Raw genomic sequence first — 19,191 nt, forward strand, 5'->3', positions numbered from 1 at the left:
TCCAGTAGGAAACTGGAAGCTATTTCCCCCTATGTAATCTGAATCCGTATTTTAACAGCAAGTTAAAATCCTAGATCTTAAAATTTAAAAACAAGGTTACTAGAATTTAACCCCCCAGAACCTGCATTTCCAGCCTTTATAAAATGCTACAAAGAAACTGTGTTGGTATCCCATTTTGTTTTTATTATGATTTGTAAATTTTCTGTCTTCACTCCATCAGCCAAAAAGAAAGTAAATTGTCTTTTTTTTTTTTTTTTTTAAACTCACCACTACTTCTCCCAACCGACTGCTTTTTTTTTTTTGCATGGAGTCTTTCCAGCAACAAGCCAATTACTCATCCAAAGGCTCATCAGGAGCTCCAGAACCTTCTTCCGGTTACCGACCTCCTGTCTAACCTTGCAATATCCAGCGTCATTCTGGAGTTACCAGACATGTGTATGTGGGAAGGGAGGAGCAGCGAAGAATATGCAGTTACCTACTTTGTGCCCAGCATTGCCCCGATGAAGAAAGCAAAGCCCAGAGGTGAACCTGTGTGAGGTTATCAAAGGTCTTAGGTACAAACGGAACTTGGTCCATCGGCTTCAAAGCCACACTTCTTGACCCACCCAAGGCTTTGCTGCCTCCCCATACTGTGAGTTTCATCTCTGAATTAGTGAGCTTAGAAAAACAAGAAAAAGGAAGCCCCAACGACATAGGGAGAATAATCCCCCCCAAAAGTGACCTTCAACATTTAATAAAAAAGAAGGGGGGAGTCTGGGTGGCTCAGTCCGTTAAGCACGGCTCAAGTCATGACCTCACGGTTCACGAGTGGGAGCCCCCCATTGGGCTCTGCGGTGACAGCACAGAGCCTGCTTTGGGATTCTCCCTCTCTCTCTCTCTCTCTCTACTGCTCGTGCTCTCTAGCTCTCAAAAATAGATAAACGTTAAAAAAAACAAAAAAACCCCCAAACAGTGATCTTGAACTTCCAAAGTAGGCTGGGTTTGGTTCAAGGGTCATTCCCAGGAATTTATCCCTAAATAACATCTTCCATGCCTCGTGCTTACATTCCAGAACCAGTTATTTAACTCAAGCCTTGCTTTGTCTGCCCAAATAGAAGCCTTCTTGACACCCTTTGATTGTTTTCCTTCTTAGTGTACTTTCAAGAATGAGACTCCGGAGATGTTTTCAGAGAGGCAAGGTCGATGGAGGGGCTCCAACAACCTATCAGAGAGAAAGTGTCTCAGTGGTAGCCTCAGGACAACAGAGGAGGAGAAAGCTCCAGAACTAAACTCCATAATCAACTCCATCAGTTCCTACTTAAGTAGTTTTCTTTTGCCAACGTTCCTAAATTCCTTTCGAGAAAGATAGAATTGAAAAAGATGTAGCCAGACTCTCTTGGACAACTAAGATTTCTCTCCTCTGTAGGCCATGGTAATCATTTTCAAATGTTCTCGGTATTTTCCCCTGGATGAAATCGCCCAGAAAGCCATACTGACACAGTTAGTAAGCTGATAACCAGGGCCACCCGGGTCCAGACCCTGGTTTCGACCAGCCTCGAATACGAGGTCCTGAAGGCTGAGGGGCAATTAAGTCAATGTCGTTTTGGTATTGGGTAGTCCTGGCTCCTAGGTTTCCTCTGGGTTCCATAATCTAAGCAAATCCTTGACAACGCGGGTCACAGGACTGCTCTATGGTGTGGGTGTCACCTCTGGTTTGTGACTAAAGGTGGGATCCCCATAGAAAGGAGCAGGGTGCTTTACAAAAAGTACTTCTTGAGTCAGAAAATGTGACAGAGAGCCTGAAGGAATATTAGAAGAGTAAGAATGGGATAGAACCCCCATTCTAAATAAAAGGGGGCCACGCCCACCCACTTTTATTATTAAGGGCCAATCGGGAAAGGGGGGTGGGGCGGGAAGTTGCTTTAAGTACATTTAGTAGTTGTAGGTCTACACCCCCAGATCCAACCTGGGGGAGACTGTACATCTAACAGAGGGTCTGTCTCTCTTTTTGCTTACAGCATGAGGCACAACGGAAGGCTATCTGGAGGCTCCCCTCACTCAGAAGCCTTTTGAAGGGACAGGGGCTCTGGGAGATCCCGCCGTGATCCGTTCGCTCTGGAGGGTCTGTTCGGGTTAACGTTCCACACAGGCAGCAGTGCGCCCATCAAATGGCAGCAGACACACAAAGGACGTGGAGAGAACCCGTGGCTTTCTTACCTCCCCAAGTAGCACAACAGAAACCCTGTACCTACATAGGTACCACCTAAGAAGGGAGGAGGAGAAACCCGAAGAGCAAAACTCCCATCTTAAAGAGGTGGCGACATGATGGAAAGAAGACTAAGCTGGGAAAACCTCAAACCCCGTTGGCAAACTTAAGGCTGTTTGCTGACCTGCTGTTATTCAGGGGGATGAGGAGCGAGGGTTGAAGACCGTGAAGCCTTCTTTCCTCTGTTTTTGCACAGCCAAGGTGCAGTGTGGCCATGCTGCAAGCTTGCTACCCACAGGAGGCAGGGGCATTCTGGAATGCATTCGTGATGATGGTTTTAGAACCTTGAGAAGCTACTAGAAACCACCGAACTGTGTGTCTTAAAAGGGTGAATTTAGGGGCGCCTGGGTGGCACAGTCGGTTAAGCGTCCGACTTCAGCTCAGGTCACGATCTCGCGGTCCATGAGTTCGAGCCCGACGTCGGGCTCTGGGCTGATGGCTCGGAGCCTGGAGCCTGCTTCTGATTCTGTGTCTCCCTCTCTCTCTGCCCCTCCCCTGTTCATGCTCTGTCTCTCTCTGTCTCAAAAATAAATAAACGTTAAAAAAAAATTTTTAAATAAATAAATAAATAAATAAATAAATAAATAAAAGGGTGAATTTATGGCATGTGAATTGTGTCGATAACGAATTAATTTCAAAATATGCTTCCTCGACCCCCCCAAGAGATGGATATAGGGCAGTATGGCTGGCTTCCCCTTCGTGCCATTTTATGTTTTTGTGATCGAAATCTGAGACATTTTAATTTACCTTATGTTTGCCAATGTCTCCATCTGGTTTGAAAGCTTGTTTTTATTATATGCTGTAGGACGCAGAGCAGCAGGGAGATCCAGGTATTATGCAGTTAGCTACAACGTAAATGTGTAGCACAAACAACAGGAAGCCCATCCTGAAATATTCTGAAATAACGATGCATAAAAAGAGCAAGTCGGCTGCGTTTATCAGAACCTTAATAAACCAAAACAGTTTTAGTCGCCGCATTTATCAGAGTGAGTCCAGAAAAGATCATGAAAGAATTAGGTGAGGGTTCAAATACCTGAACATTTGGAATCTGGAGAAGTTCAAGGGTAATTTGACTCTGGCGGGAAGACCGCAGAAGATAATGACAGGTACAGGAAACTAGGAACTGGGAAGCAGAGTTGCTGGGTCCAGCCTTGACAGTCCTGTAATTACGGACAAAACCACTTTTCTTCTCTGGGCTCTAATTTCTTCACCATAAAATGAAACCATGTGGCTTGGCATGAGAGTCAATGATACTATTTTTAACTTGACAATACATATTAAAGTCTTTTAAAATGTGTGCGCTTCTTGGGGTGCCTGGGTGGCTCAGTCAGTTAAGTGTCCTACTTCAGCTCGGGTCATGATCTCACAGTTCGTGAGTTCAAGCCCTGTGTCAGGCTCTGTGCGGACAGCTCAGAGCCTGGAGCCTGCTTCGCATTCTGTCTCTGTTTCTCGGCCCCTCCCCTGCTCGTGCACTCTCTAATATAAATAAACACACACACAAAAATGTGGGCACTTCTTAACATTCCATTCAGCAATACATTGTTTCTAAGAAAATAACTGATCACTTACACAAAGCTCTGTAGAAAAGGATATTTTCTTTATAAAGAAAGGGGACTGTGTGTAAATACCACACGATCAGAAATACACTCGAAATACAAAACTATAGGTCACTCTCAAAGTTTATTACACCTATAGCCAGTTCTCTGAAAAAATTACAAAATGATCAATTTACCAACATTTGTATATTTTAACTAGGTTTATGTAATTTTATACTAGAGGGATGGTTTTAACAGCTTAAGTTTACAACTGTGTATTATTAGTTGAAGTGGTTTTAATAGCTTAAGGGTATAACAATTGTTATTGAATGTAATTGTTTTAAAAGCTTTTGAAAGTTCCTATGATGCCTTTTAAGGAAAGTTCTATTTTTAAAAACAGGATTGTTTTTAAACAGTTCTATTTTTAAAAACAGGATCTTCTTAGGACTATATTAATATTAGTTGGTAATAAGTAGGTAATAAGTGGTTTAATTTTTTTTTAAAGAGTGGGGGAGGGGCAGAGGAAGAGAGAAAATCCCAAGCAGGTTCCATGCTCAGTGCAGAGCCCGATGCTGGACTCGATCCCATAACTCTGGGATCATGACCTGAGCCAAAATCAAGAGTTGGGCGCTTCACCAGTTATATATATTCTATATATATTCAAATATATATGTAATATGTAATATGTAATATGTAATATGTAATATGTAATATGGTGGGCTTTATTACAGCATGCACAAAAATAAACTCAAAATGGATTAAAGACCTAAATGTAAGACTTGAAACCTACAAACTTCCAAAAGAAAACAAAGGCAATCAACTCTTGGACATCAGCCTTAGCAATAGTTTTCTGTCTTTCCAGGCAAGGGAAACAAAAGCAAAAATAAACAATTGAAACTACAAAAAACTAAAAAGATTTTGCACAGTGAAAGAGATCATCAATAAAATGAAAAGGCAGGGCACCTGGGTCACTCAGTCGGTAGAGCGCCCGACTTCGGCTCAGGTCATGATCTCAGAGTTCGTGAGTTCGAGCCCCACACGTTGGGCTCCGTGCTGACAGCTCAGAACCTGGAGCCTGTTTTAGATTCTGTGTCTCCCTCTCTCTCTGCCCCTCCCCTGTTTGTGCACTCACTCTCTCTCTCAAAATTAATATTAAAAACAGGTTTTTTTAGTAAAATGAAAAGGCAACTTATTGCATGGGAAAGGTATTTGCAAATGATATATCCAATGAGGGGTTAATATCCAATATGAAGAATATGAACATAAATATATTAATATAAAGAACTCCTACAACTCAAACAGTCTGATCAAAAAATGGGCTGGGGCTCTGAATAGACATTTTTCCAAAGACATCCAGATGGCCAACAGACACATGAAAAGATGCTCAACATCACTCATCATCAGGGAAATGCAAATCAAAACCCCAATGAGACACAACCTTATACCAGTCAGAATGGCTAAAATAAAAAAAGACAAGAAAAGCAAGTGCTGGCAAGGATGTGGAAAAATAGGAACCCCGTGCACTGTGGGTGGGAATGTAAGTTTGTGACAGCCACTATGAAGAACAGTATGGGGTTTCCTCCAAAAAATCAAAACCGGCGATAACCTATAATCCAGCAATTCCACTTCTGGATATTTACCTGCAGAAAATGAAAACACTAACTCAAAACTTTATACACACCCCTATGTTTATTGCATCATTATTTATAATAGCTAAGATATGGAAGCAACCTACGTGTCCGTCAGTTGATGAATGCATAAAGAAGTGGTACACACACACACACACACACACACACACACAGGACTATTACTTACCCATAAAAAAAAAAAGAGTAAGATCTTGCCATTCACAATGGCATAGATGGACCTAACAGGTATTATGTTAAGTGAAATAAATCAGAGAAAGACAAATATCTCACAATTTCACTTATACCTGGAATCTAAAAACCAAAGCAAATGAACGAACAGATACAGATTCATAAATACGGAAAAGTGGTCGTTATCAGAGGAGGCGGGGCTGGGGGTATAGGCAAAACAGGTGAAGACGAAGAGATACAAAATTCCAAGTATGAAGTAAATAAGTCACAGGGATGAAACGTACAGCATAGAAATATAACAAACAAGAGAAGCTGGACCCATGGCTTAAGATCTTTGAAACGCTGATAATCTGTCGAAGTTAAGAACTTGGAGAGGTTGCAGCTAAAGCTGTGGTCTTTGCTAAGAATTTAAACGGAAATAAATTGTCAATCATGGATATGCTGACTACACCTAAGGAAAACCGTTCAACATCCAGGAGATGCACCTAAGCAGGCATCTATGGCATGATACAAAATTCAGCTTCCTTCAGCTGTCTTGGGCTTAGAGAAACAGACACCTACCAGCCAGGTGTCTCAAGAGGTGACAAGGACTCAGACCCCTATGTGAACACAAGAGGCAATTGATACCCCCATGGCCCCTTCTCTTGGACTCCTAGCAAAGTTGGAAGGTCTCAGGTAAGGGAGTTGGCGGTGGAACAAAGAGGCTGTGCAAAGGTCCTGTGACTGGAATGAGGTGAGGGGTAGGAGAGGAGCTGGTATGGCTGGAGTGAGGCAAGCAAGGATCTGAGTGGTAAGAGGCAAGGCCGAGGGCCTGACCTTCTTATGATAAGTGTGCAGCAGATGACAAATACACAAGCGATGGGTGGCATCCCCCTGGATCAGTGTGCGTTAAGAAGCCTCGCTTACACAGCCGATCCTGATTTGCGTAAGTCTTAGTTGAGCAATTTCACACAGAGGAAGACAAGAGGAGATTGTTGAAACAATGGGGGTTTTTTTGGTTTTGTTTCTCTGAACAATAAAAGGGAACACAATGAAAACAAGATGAGTTCATGGAAACTTATGTATCAGAGAAGCTTATGTATCAAACGTGTCATTTAAATGACCAGAAGAGGAAATGAAAGGCAGAGTATGAATTCTGTACGTACAGCCAACCAAGAAGTGTAATCAACTTCAGCTCTGCGTCTAGCCTCAGATTTCTGTGATCAAGAATTCTGCCACATAGATTTGGAAATGCAGAAAATCATGTGTTCATATTCCATCTTAAGAACTAAAGCAGCTTTACATGCGTGCAGGCAACATAATACAAACTACTAGGAAATAAGGAAAAAAAAAAAAAAGGTGAAACTGAGCCCAAGGCAGCTGAAGGAAGCTGAGTGTTACAGCTTGCCGTAAGTTTCTGTGCAATTGTTAGATGTAGGCTGCAAATCGACAAAAAGTGTAGGTTTTCTTGGGGCTGAAGCCAAGAGGAGGAAGAGAGGCCTCAGATATAAATAAATCGGCTGCTCTACAACAGAATTTCTCAACCTCAGCACTACTGACATTTGGAACCAAAAGAATTTTTTGTTGTGGGGGGCTGTCCTGCACAGTGTCGGGTAGTTAGCGGCACCCTTGGCCTCTACCCAAGAAGAGAGTGACACCCTTCTCCCCCCACCTCGTGAGTCGTGATAACCAAAAATGCCTCCAGACACTGCCGAATGTCCCTTGATGAAGGCTATGTGGCAGGAAATCAGATGTTTTAATTACTGGCAATGACCTTACGTACTGAGATTTTCTGCTACACGTTGGGGTAAAACAATATGCTTTGTTAGTCAACGGTGAAAGTCAGGTTTAATGTCCCACTATAAAGTTTAAGGGACATAGCCAGAAATTTTGTCCAATAGATGTCTGGACATCTGCCTATACACACAGGGACAGACACAGACCCACAAAGACACACACAGAGATCCGGTGTTTGTTGGAATCGTTCCAGAAACTTTTTATGAGAAGATCATCACCCTGACTCTACACTTCTATATAGACTAGTCATGGGGCACCTGGGTGGTTCAGTCAGTTAAGCATCCGACTTCGGCTCATGGTTTGTGAGTTCGAGCCCCACATTGGGCCCTGTGCTGTCAGAGTGAAGCCTGCTTGAGAACCTCTCTCTCTCTCTCTCTCTCTCTCTCTGTCTCTGCTCCTTCCCACCCGTTCCTCTCTCTCAAAAATAAACAAGCATTAAAAATAAACAAATCAATAAAACTAGTCTCACAAGATAAAACTAGAAGAAACAGTAAGAATCATCTATTCTACCTACCCCCCTCTTATGAAAATGTATTTTATTTTCACTGAAGTTAACACAAAAACTCATTTAAAACTTCACTGTGGAAGAAATGGGCAGAAAACATGAATAGACACTTCTCTAAAGAAGACATCCGGATGGCCAACAGGCACATGAAAAGATGCTCAACGTCGCTCCTTATCAGGGAAATACAAATCAAAACCACACTCAGATATCACCTCACGCCAGTCAGAGTGGCCAAGATGAACAAATCAGGAGACTATAGATGCTGGCGAGGATGTGGAGAAACGGGAACCCTCTTGCACTGTTGGTGGGAATGCAAATTGGTACAGCCACTCTGGAAAACAGTGTGGAGGTTCCTCAAAAAATTAAAAATAGACCTAGCCTATGACCCAGCAATAGCACTGCTAGGAATTTACCCAAGGAATACAGGAGTACGGATGCATAGGGGCACTTGTACCCCAATGTTTATAGCAGGACTCTCAACTATAGTCAAATTATGGAAAGAGCCTAAATGTCCATCAACTGACGAATGGATAAAGAAGTTGCGGTTTATATGCACAATGGAATACTACGTGGCAATGAGAAAGAACGAAATATGGCCCTTTGTAGCAATGTGGATGGAACTGGAGAGTGTGATGCTAAGTGAAATAAGCCATACAGAGAAAGACAGATACCTTATGTTTTCACTCTTATGTGGATCCTGAGAAACTTAACAGAAACCCATGGGGGAGGGGAAGGAAAAAAAAAAAAAGAAGTTAGAGTGGGAGAGAGCCAAAGCATAAGAGACTCTTAAAAACTGAGAACAAACTGAGGGTTGATGGGGGGTGGGAGGGAGGGGAGGGTGGGTGATGGGTATTGAGGAGGGCACCTGTTGGGATGAGCACTCGGTGTTGTATGGAAACCAATTTGACAATAAATTTCATATATTGAAAAAAAAAAAAACAAAAAACAAAAAAACCTTCATTGTGAACAGAATAGAGAGCCCAGAAACAGACCTACTGAAATATGGTGAACTGACCTTTGACAGAGGAGTCTGTGAAATTAATTCAATGGAGAAATGACAGTCTTTCCAACAAATGGTGCTGAACAGTTGGACACCCACACGAGAAAAAACATTAATCTAGACCCAGACCTTACATCATTTACAAAAATTAGCTCAAAATGGATAAGCAGAACTAAATGTAAAATGCTTTAAAAGTGTACAAAAGATCTGAACAGGCACCACTGAAGAAGATAATCATGGTAAAGAAACATATGGGAAGATGCCAAACACCATACATCACGAAGGAACTGCAGATTAATGCAACAGTGATATATATCACCACACGCCTAGAAGAATGGCCAAAATCCAAAACACCGACAACACCAAATGCTGGTGAAGATACGAAGGAACGGGAACGCTCATTCGTGGCTGGGGGAATGTAAAATGGTGCAGCCACTTCGGAATACAGTTTGTGGCAGTGTCTTGCCAAACTAAATTTTCTCTTGACAAATGATGCAGTAACCGGACTTCCTAGCATTTACCCGAATGAATTGAAAACTTAAGTTCGCACAAACCCTGCACGTGGATGTTTACAGCAGCTTTATTCGTAACTGCCCGAGCTTGGAAGCAACCATGACGTACTGCAGCAGGTGAATGCATCAACAAAGGAAGGTACATCCAGACAGAAAATATTCTTCATAAATAAAAAGAGGTGGGCCATCGAACCATAAAAAGACACGGAGAAAACTTCAATGCATATTGCTAAATGAAAGAAACCAATATGAAAAGGCTGCATATCGCATGATTGCAACTATATGACCTTCTGGAAAAGGCAAAACAGCACTGTTCCCTGGAAACAGTAAGAAGATCCGTGCTCACCAGGGGGAGTTCAGGGGGAGGAAGAAAGAGGCGGAACACTGGGGATTTTTAGGGCAGTGAACTATTCTATTCGAAGATGCGATGGTGGGTGGATGCATGACATTATACGTTGGTCAAAACCCATAGGATGTACAAAACAAAGAGTGAACCCTAATAAAAACTGGACTTTCATTGATAATAGTGTACCAATCTTGGCTCATCAGTTGTAACAAATGTACAAGGTAATCCAAGATGTTAACCATTTGGGAAAACTGGGGGGTGCCATATGGGAAACTCTCTGAACTTTCCACTCAATAAACCACTCTGTAAACCTAAAACTGCCCTAAAAGGAATGTATTAATTTTTTAAACTATATTATGACAGAAGATACCAATCCATATACTTTTGAGTCCATATTTCAGAAAACAGATCTTCAATTTTGAAAAGATGATTGCCTTGGGGCGCCTGGGTAGCTCAGTCAGTTGAGCGTCCGACTTCAGCTCAGGTCACGATCTCGCGGTTCGTGGGTTCAAGCCCCGCGTCGGGCTCTGGGCTGATGGCTCAGAGCCTGGAGCCTACTTCCGATTCTGTGTCTCCCTCTCTCTCTGCCCCTCCCCTGTTCATGCTCTGTCTCTCTCTGTCCCAAAAATAAATTTAAAAAAAGTTAAAAAAAAAAACTTAAAAAAAAAAAAGAAAGAAAAGATGATTGCCTTAAAATAGTTCTGGTGGGAAAATCTGCACACATCCACCTACTACGTATGCTCCTCAACACCCCAAAATTTCCAATTATCAAGGGCAGGCTCTTACCTGCTCTACCTTATTATGGCGTAAAATACAGTAGAATTTCATTAAACCTTCTTAGCTGAATTCCTAAGCTTCTACAGTGTTAGCGTGGGAAATAACCGGTAAGAGACAGGAGATCCATTAATGTTTAATAATAAAGCCGTGAATCCTAGCAATATGCTTATAGCCCTTTATGATAAAGGAGAAGTAAAACTGCATTAGGCTTGTAAAAATGACAAAACACATCTGATAATATAGCCCTGAGTTTATACATATGTATCTGCAGAGTGAACAGGATTTTATCAGCAATAGTAATCCCACAGAACCACTGTCAACCGATAGTTAAATAAGTAAAAATAGGAGGAGTGGCAGGTACGTAAGAGATGTGGTCCATTTAAGGGACTGTTATAGAGAAAATGGTTGGATCTGGTAAGTGAAACCGGATGGGGGGGGTGTTAGGAAGGGGGGGTAGGAGTCTGCTCTTTTATGTTAAAGCTTTTAGCTGTTTTGGTTTTTAAATTGTGTACAAGTCTCCCCCTTGATGGCGATGAAGAATTTTTTTTAAGGATGGCTAAAAGAATTGTGTACCTAAATTAAAAAAAAACCACAAAACTGTTTATGGGGTGCCTGGGTGGCTCAGTTAGTTAAGCATCTGACTCTAGATTTTGGCTCAGGTCATGATCTCACGGTTCATGGGATGGAGTCCCGCGTCAAGCTCTGTGCTGACAGTGTGGAGCCTGCTTGAGATTCTCTCCTTCTCCCGCTCTCTCAAAATAAGTAAATAAACTAAAAAAACAAGACAAAACAACTTTATAATGTAACATTAAAAAAAAAAGCAAGGTAAGTTTCACATACATTATGATTACATATGTAGAAAAAGTTTGGAAAGAAATATTAAAATCAAATGAAATCAAAATTGAAACAAAAACACCTCATGCTTCTATGGCGGGTCAGAGCTTTTCCTGGTCTTTCTCCCTTGCCGACATGTGTACAGAAAGCTACCGTGTTGGACTCTGATAAAAATACGCCTGTAAAATTAGAAATCAAACATGGCGAGCTATGTATTTATGCTAGTCCCCTCTACCCACAGCGGCCTTTTGGACTTTCCCATTATCTGGGAGACAAGGGACACCCATATGATGTTCAGTCCTACTACAATGCCTTGAGGTCAGCCAGCCTCGGTGTCCTCGGATAGGGAATGGGGTGATACAGGCACTCATCCCGGTGTGGTTGTGGGGGACTTTAAATGTATTCAAGAGAGCTGCAGGCACAGAAAGCCCGTCTTCCCCACGGGCTGGCACCCATGTGAGCTTGTGGTCAATAAAGTATGATGGTTAAAAGCCAGGCAATGAGTCTACCCCAGACGACCAAAGGTCACAGGGCCACAATTTTAAACACAAAAGACGTGAGGAAGAAGAAGAACTGGAAACCATTCTTTGGACTAAGCTTGAAGATAAAACAGCGACTTATCAAGTGTGGTGGAAGATACTAGAAGCAGACGGGAGAGAGTAAACTTTAAACTCACTCCAGGAGTCTAAAAGTGAAAAAGAGGAAATGAGGCCACGGCTGGGTCCTAAGTTACTTTCTTAAAATAGGTATGGCCAAGGGGCGCCTGGGTGGCGCAGTCGGTTAAGCGGCCGACTTCGGCTCAGGTCACGATCTCGCGGTCCGTGAGTTCGAGCCCCGCGTCAGGCTCTGGGCTGATGGCTCAGAGCCTGGAGCCTGTTTCCGATTCTGTGTCTCCCTCTCTCTCTGCCCCTCCCCCGTTCATGCTCTGTCTCTCTCTGTCCCAAAAAGAAATAAACGTTGAAAAAAAAAATGGGTATGGCCAAAAAGGGTCACAAGATGCAGGAAGAGAAAAAGGGACAGGAGGCAGAGAGCAGACCTGCGGTCACGGTTCCCAAACTGTGTGCCAAGGCACCCAGGGTGCCACTGCAAACTCGAGGCGTGCCTGGGGATATTTCAAATTTTCGAGGGAAACACCATGACATCTATTGGACGCTGTGAGAACGAGTAGCTCAAGGTAGCTCAGGTTCAACATTAGGTTGCACTGTATTCCTTTCAGCAATTTCGAATCTGTGTGAAACAGGGTTTTCTGTGGTTGCTGTGATAAAAAGGAAGGATCGCAGGGAACAGAAATGCGAAGGTAAACATGGAACAGAAAGTAAGGCCAGTGGTGTCCAATCCAACTCCAAAAGTCGAGAGGCTGCATGACACAGGTACACACATCCCACTAGGGTACATCGTGTTCATTTAGGAATAACATCAGGGCACCTGGGTGGCTCAGTCAGTGAAGCATCCGGCTTCAGCTCAGGTCATGATCTCGCAGTTTGCGAGTTCTCTGCTGTCAGCACGGAGCCTGCTTTGGAACCTCTGCTTCCCTCTCTCTGCCCCTCCCCGGGTCACATGCACACACACACACTCTGTCTCCCCAAAATAAATACACGTTAAGAAAACACTTTAAAGAAGAATAACGTAAAAATAGTATGTTTTACTTTCAACGTTTGTGTGCTAGTTTTTCAAACGGTGCTAAGGTGTTATAATAAATACGTATTAAGTTGTTTGGACCTAGCAACCTAAACACAGATGGAACTCTTTTGTGTGTCTTCTGCTCTAGGATTGACCATGTAAAAATTACTGACACACTCAGGGTCAGTAATCTTTAACATGTGAGCAGGTTAGGACAGAGCAGGTGGGTGCTGCGAGCCTGAGCAGTGAGACAGAGAGACAGGTGAGGGTGGGTGGGGCCACCAGCCAGGTGCACCTGGGGCGAGGACGGGGGGGGGGGGGGCGCAAGGTCTCCTGGCACCGAGAACCCCCCACCTTCAACTTCACATTGCCTACCCTGCTGTAAGGAGAACCCACCCATTCTCAGTAGGAATACGCTAGAGGACGTCCCGATTCGTTTTAGAAAAATCTCAAATCATGGAGACAGCATGACAGGCATATTCTGTTGAATTTCCATTTTTCTTCATGGAAATGCCTTTTGCTCACCGTCCTATTCACCTGGGCTCAGGACCCCCGTCACCTTTGCGACCTGCGTGTCACGCTTGACTCAGTAGAAACAACGCTCCGTCGAGTCCCGTCCCTTCCGCAAGATAACTGTGGCTGGCTTCGAAGCTTAGAAAAAGGCATGGACTGGACGAATAGTGGATCGCGGTGGTTTTTCCCACATTAGTCTCCTGTGTCACGAAACCCTACATGATGTTAATCACTAAGATCGCAGCATTTTAGGGATAACTAGTCTGGATTGTGGAAGGTGCCTCCTCGCTAGTCCTTCGGCAGCAGCCTTTCCCCTGCTCTTTGCTCATCTCTGCGAATCATCTGATCACTGTGTCCGTCGAGATTCCAAGTTCTTCAGGCCACCTTCCGTTACTTCACTGGTCCAGTGAGTTAATACCTATTCGCAGAGCCCAGTTTCACAGTGACGATCTGCGGCCATTCATCCCTGCCCTGCCCACTTCCCTGTTTACATTTCTCCATAGGAATATCGGAAGCATTCAGATTACAGGACCCATGTCACCATCTGTCGGGCTCTCCTCCCGGGGAGAGCAGGGATTTTTGTTACTTCTATACACAGCTGTAGGGCCAGAGCCGAGAACAAACCTAACTCACACCCAATCTTACCTGCTCCCCTCAGGTCACATCCTTCTCTACCTCCCATTTCTTCTCTCTGTAATCAATTCGGAATGTAGGCACAAGCCCCGCGACGTCTCCATCTCATGCCGGTAACAAAACTCTTAAATTGCCTACCTGTGAACGTGTACATAGCCTCCTCGACTAGACTATCAACTCCTTGAGGGCAGACACCGTCTCTTCTACCTTTTCGTAGACCACCTTGCACCTGCCACCCAAACACACACAGAACCCTCCCCAGCTGCCAAGTCAGCAATAAAACACCATCTACAGAGTTAAAGTTGAATTTGGAAATTCCAAGGACTGTGTTTTGCAGTCAGACGTAATTCTACAAGTAGACTTCATTACTTTGTGTTTTTTAAATTTTTTTATGTTTTATTTTTACGAGAGAGAGAGAGAGAGAGAGAGAGAGAGAGAGGCACGAAGCGTGAGGAGGAGAGGGGCAGAGAGGGAGAGGGAGACACAGAATCCGAAGCAGGCTCCAGGCTCCGGGCTGTCAGAGCCCGACGCGGGGCTCGAACCCACGGACCGCGAGATCAAGACCTGAGCCGAAGTCGGACGCTCAACCGACTGGGCCACCCAGGCGCCCCTCCACCTCAATTCTTACCCCCCCATCTGCTTTATTAAAAGCTAAGTGGCCCAGACTGCAGACCCTTCCCTGCCTCACAGTGGGCTCCCTCATCGAATCTGCAAACTCGTTTTCCCGTATCGGTGGTACACGCTCACATATCTGGCAGGAAAAGGAGTTCTGTGCTTGCAGACATTTTTTTCGCCTGGCTTTGGCATTTCTCTGATTTTGTCCCCAAGCGAGTAAAAAAAAAAAAAAAAGAAGAAGAAGAAGAAGAAGAACTCTGCTTCTCGGCTTCAAGATGTGTTAGATTGAAGGAAAAGGAGAGAAAGGTGCAGAGAGGGTAGGCACGAAACACAGCCACTCAGGTCCTCTGTGTCCCGGGAGCTCACAGAATCACAAAGCTGCCTCTGGCCAGTTTCTCTGCCTCGAGAGCCTTGCTTTCCAAACCTACCTCTCAGCCGAAGTGTGTTCAGTTCCTTATCCCAGCTGGCACGCTCTGTCTCCACCACCCCTTGGCCTCTTGGATGCCTCCCCAGCCAGCCTCATGCTGGGCAGGAGAGGGACTCATGGCAGACACATTAGGGTTTTCAAGCTCCCCCAGGAGGAGGAAGTTACTTGTTCCCACGGGCCTGGGTTTTTCTTTCTGTGGGTGTGTTTTCTCTTTCTGAAACCAGGAAACTAAATTTGCCTAATGGTTAAACCCAAAAGGATTACAGATTCTTTCTTCAAGAACCCTTGGGAGGCCTGTTGTCCAATCCTCTGTGTTAAAAGCACGGCCGTTTCCAAGTCACCCAGGCAGAGGGGATGCTTTCTAGACTCTTCAGTGAAGCCTATTCTACTCGGTTATTTTTAGAAGAAGTACCATATCAACAGACCATTCAGATTTAGGCTTCCCATTTTCCTCACCAAACACTACACAATATCTCAACTTCCTAAAAAAGACAAATTTCAAAATTTCATTCCACACCCCCACCCCACCATTTCTTTCTCCTCTTTGAACAAAACCACTTTTCGGTTCAGGCTCTCACACACTTGCATTCTTCACATTTCCGTTAATTAGCCTTGAACGCCCAGCAAGTTCTGCTTTTCTTGCAATAATTGAGATCCTCTTTCTCGCCCAGCATTTTTACTACAAAACGTGTTCTCCCTTGGCAACGGATCCCAACGTTCAACGGCCTTCCCGTCAGGCATGTCACTGTTGGCTGCTCTAACCTCCAGACAGGTGGGGTCCCCTCCCCGCAGCCCCTGCGTGTCCCACACAGGAACACGGGTCTCAGAGAGGCCACTCAGCGTCTTTGCCTTCTCGGCCTGATGGCTGTGTTTGCCAAAGAACTCTGGGCGCAGGCTGAGCTTGAATCCCAAGCCACTGGACCTTGGGAGGGTATCTAACCCCTCAGTCTCAGTCAATTGGTTGGGAAAATGAGGCTATTGCCCCCTATCTGGAGGTGAGGCCGCTGTAAGGGTGAAGGGAGGTAACACACCCAGAGAAGGGAGCTGAGCCAGCATGGTCTGGGAGGGCTCTTGGTAATTTTACTTCCCTGTGGTTACCTACAAGTGCCTTACTATTACTTAATGTATCCTTTCTAGATTTCTCCTTTTTTTTTTTTTAATGCTTATTTATATATTTTTGAGAGAGAAACCGAGAGAGAGAGAGAGAACAGGGGAAGGGCAGAAAGAGAGGGAGGAGAACGAATCCCAAGCAGGCTCCAGATGGTCAGCACAGAGCCCAACATGGGGCTCGAACTCACAAACCGGGATTTCATGACCTGACCCCGATCAAGAAGCAGACACTTAACCGACTGAGCCACCCAGGCGCCCCTCGATTTCTCATTCTTAATTCTTTTAAACATATTTTCAGCTGCCGTGCTCCAAACAGTACACTCTGTATTTGTTCTATCAACGTGTAAGACCACGATCCTTAACCTTGTCTGTGCCTCGGGACAACGTGGGGGCTTTTAAAAGTAATGCACGTGTCCGGGCTCTACCCCTGACCCGCTGTGTCAGAATCTCCGGGGGTTAGGCCTTGGGCATCATCTTAAAAATCTCCAGAGGCCGGGGCGCCTGGGTGGTGCAGTCGGTTAAGCGTCCGACTTCAGCCAGGTCACGATCTCGCGGTCCGTGAGTTCGAGCCCCGCGTCGGGCTCTGGGCTGATGGCTCAGAGCCTGGAGCCTGTTTCCGATTCTGCGTCTCCCTCTCTCTCTGCTCCTCCCCCGTTCATGCTCTGTCTCTCTCGGTCGCAAAAATAAATAAACATTGAAAAAAAAAATTAAAAAAAAAAAAATCTCCAGAGGCCAACAAGTCAATGTGAAGCTCAGGATGGGACGACTGGTCAGCAAGGCCCGTGCGGGCAGATGCCGCTCTAGGGGAGGCCAGCCTCGCGGAGGCAGAGTGGCAAGGACACAGGGCTGAGGCGACAGCAGCAGATCGGAGGCCACCCAGGTCCCTTCCCACCACGGCTTTGCTTGCTCAGCTCTTCCTCCAGTTCTGGGCAATTCTGGGCAATGCTTCAGCCTCCCTCCAATAATTCCCCATTTCTGCTGAAGCCAGCAGGAGGAGGCTTCCCTGGCAACCCAACCAACTTCTACGAAGGCAACAAGCTCTTTAGTCTAACTCAGTCTTATTTATGCAATCGTCTTTTGACCAATAGGGAGCTTCAAAGCAAGACAGTAGAGGGCAACCCGGGACAGTCTCTACCACCGAGACTCCCAAATACGCTCCCTGATGTTCCCTGGCCCCACACCCTCTCCTCACTTGTAAGACAAACCTCTCTCACAGCTCAAGTTCTGGGCACCCGTGAATCCAGGGTCCTTTTCATTTGGTGGACACATTATCGGAGCGACGCTGGAGGCGTAAATATTCTAAGACACGGCCATCTCCGAGGACCTGAGTATACGATGCCGTTGTGTCAACGGAGGACGGTGACTCTCTGGGGGCGTATTTCGAGAACTCTTTTCCGTTCCTCCTTTCTTTAGCTCATGTCACCAGCTCATTCGCACCAGCTTCTCCTTTCTCACTCCCTCAACTTCACAAGTTTGACAAAATATTATTGGTGTCGCCAGCAGGTCAAAACTTTTAAATTTTTTTTGATGTTTATTATTTTTGAGAGAAAGAGAGACAGAAAGTGAGCAGGGGAGGGGCAGAGAGGGAGGGAGACACTGAATCCGAAGCAGGCTCCAGGCTCCGAGCCGTCAGCACAGAGCCCGAGGCGGGGCTCGAACCCACGAACTGTGAGATCATGACCTGGGACGAAGTCGATGGCTTAACCAACTGAGCCACCCAGGTATCCCATACACTTTTATTTAAATCTTTTTTTTTTTTTATTTTTTTTTAACGTTTATTTATTTTTGAGACACAGAGAGACAGAGCATGAATGGGGGAGGGGCAGAGAGAGAGGGAGACAGAGAATCGGAAGCAGGCTCCAGGCTCTGAGCCATCAGCCCAGAGCCTGACGCGGGGCTCGAACTCACAGACCGCGAGATCGTGACCTGAGCTGAAGTCGGACGCTTAACCGACTGAGCCACCCAGGCGCCCCCCCCCATACACTTTTAAAGAGCACTTTCAAAACAATAACTCTCCCTGACGTCAACCATCACCCCAAATTAAATTTTTAACTTTTATCTCTGATAATTTTTCACACACACACACACACACACACACACACACTGCCTGAGGCAGCATTTAATTTTCCTGCACAGTCTCAACAGCAGTGTCACTATGCCGACATTTCTAGGATAGAGACAGACAGAGGTCAGTCGGTACTCTTCTCTCAGGGGTGGAACACTGTGAAATTCAGTACATGATGAGGGATTTATATCTTCCTTAACATCTGGTGCCCAGGAATCAAAGACAGGATACCCATCTAGAACAACTGGTCCGGGGTAACACTCCACACCAGTGCCCCGTGATATAAATGTATGTCTCCACTGCTCTGTGATCTACATTATGTCCACACCCTTCCAGAGTGGAATTAGGTTTGGAAAGCACCCGACGTAACCTGACAATGTCCAGAAGAAGTAGAAAGCCCAGCGCAAGAAGCACTATTTTTAAATGAGGAAATAGGACCGTTTAACAGTGTACAATGGGAAACACAACCTCATTGGTTCCAGTTTACTGATGTTAAAAGCACTGTGATGTTTAACCCACCCAACATTTCTCTCCAATATTTTCCCTTTCTGCCCTCAAAAAAACAAGGTAAGAATTTATTTTTAAAATTTTTTTAATGTTCAGTTTTGAGAGAGAGACACAGAGAGCAAGCAGGGGAGGGGCAGAGAGAGAGACACAGAATCGGAAGCAGGCTCCAGGCTCCCAGCACAGAGCCCGACGTGGGGCTCGAACTCACGAACCGTGAGATCATGACCTGAGCCGAAGTCGGACACTTAACTGAGTCACCCAGGCACCCCCACAAGTGTTTCTTTATTTATTTTTTTTTTTAAATTTTTTTTTTCAACGTTTATTTCTTTTTGGGACAGAGAGAGACAGAGCATG

At 44.9% G+C, this 19,191-nt stretch overlaps 1 protein-coding gene across 2 annotated transcripts in view; it reads right to left on the bottom strand.

Moving 5' to 3' along the window:
• LYN (LYN proto-oncogene, Src family tyrosine kinase) overlaps positions 1 to 15,304 on the bottom strand; it is a 94,901-nt gene extending 79,597 nt beyond the window's left edge. The window contains exon 1 of one of the 2 annotated variants that reach the window (XM_040487766.1): positions 15,157 to 15,304. The gene's annotated coding sequence lies outside the window, so the exon portion shown is untranslated. The remainder of the gene's footprint in view (positions 1 to 15,156) is intronic. The other variant, XM_040487767.1, reaches the window with a different exon arrangement.
• Positions 15,305 to 19,191: the final 3,887 nt, after the last annotated feature.

Source organism: Herpailurus yagouaroundi, unplaced genomic scaffold (assembly GCF_014898765.1).
Source record: "Herpailurus yagouaroundi ecotype Mexico unplaced genomic scaffold, PumYag 165, whole genome shotgun sequence".
Taxonomy (NCBI): Eukaryota; Metazoa; Chordata; class Mammalia; order Carnivora; family Felidae; genus Herpailurus; species Herpailurus yagouaroundi.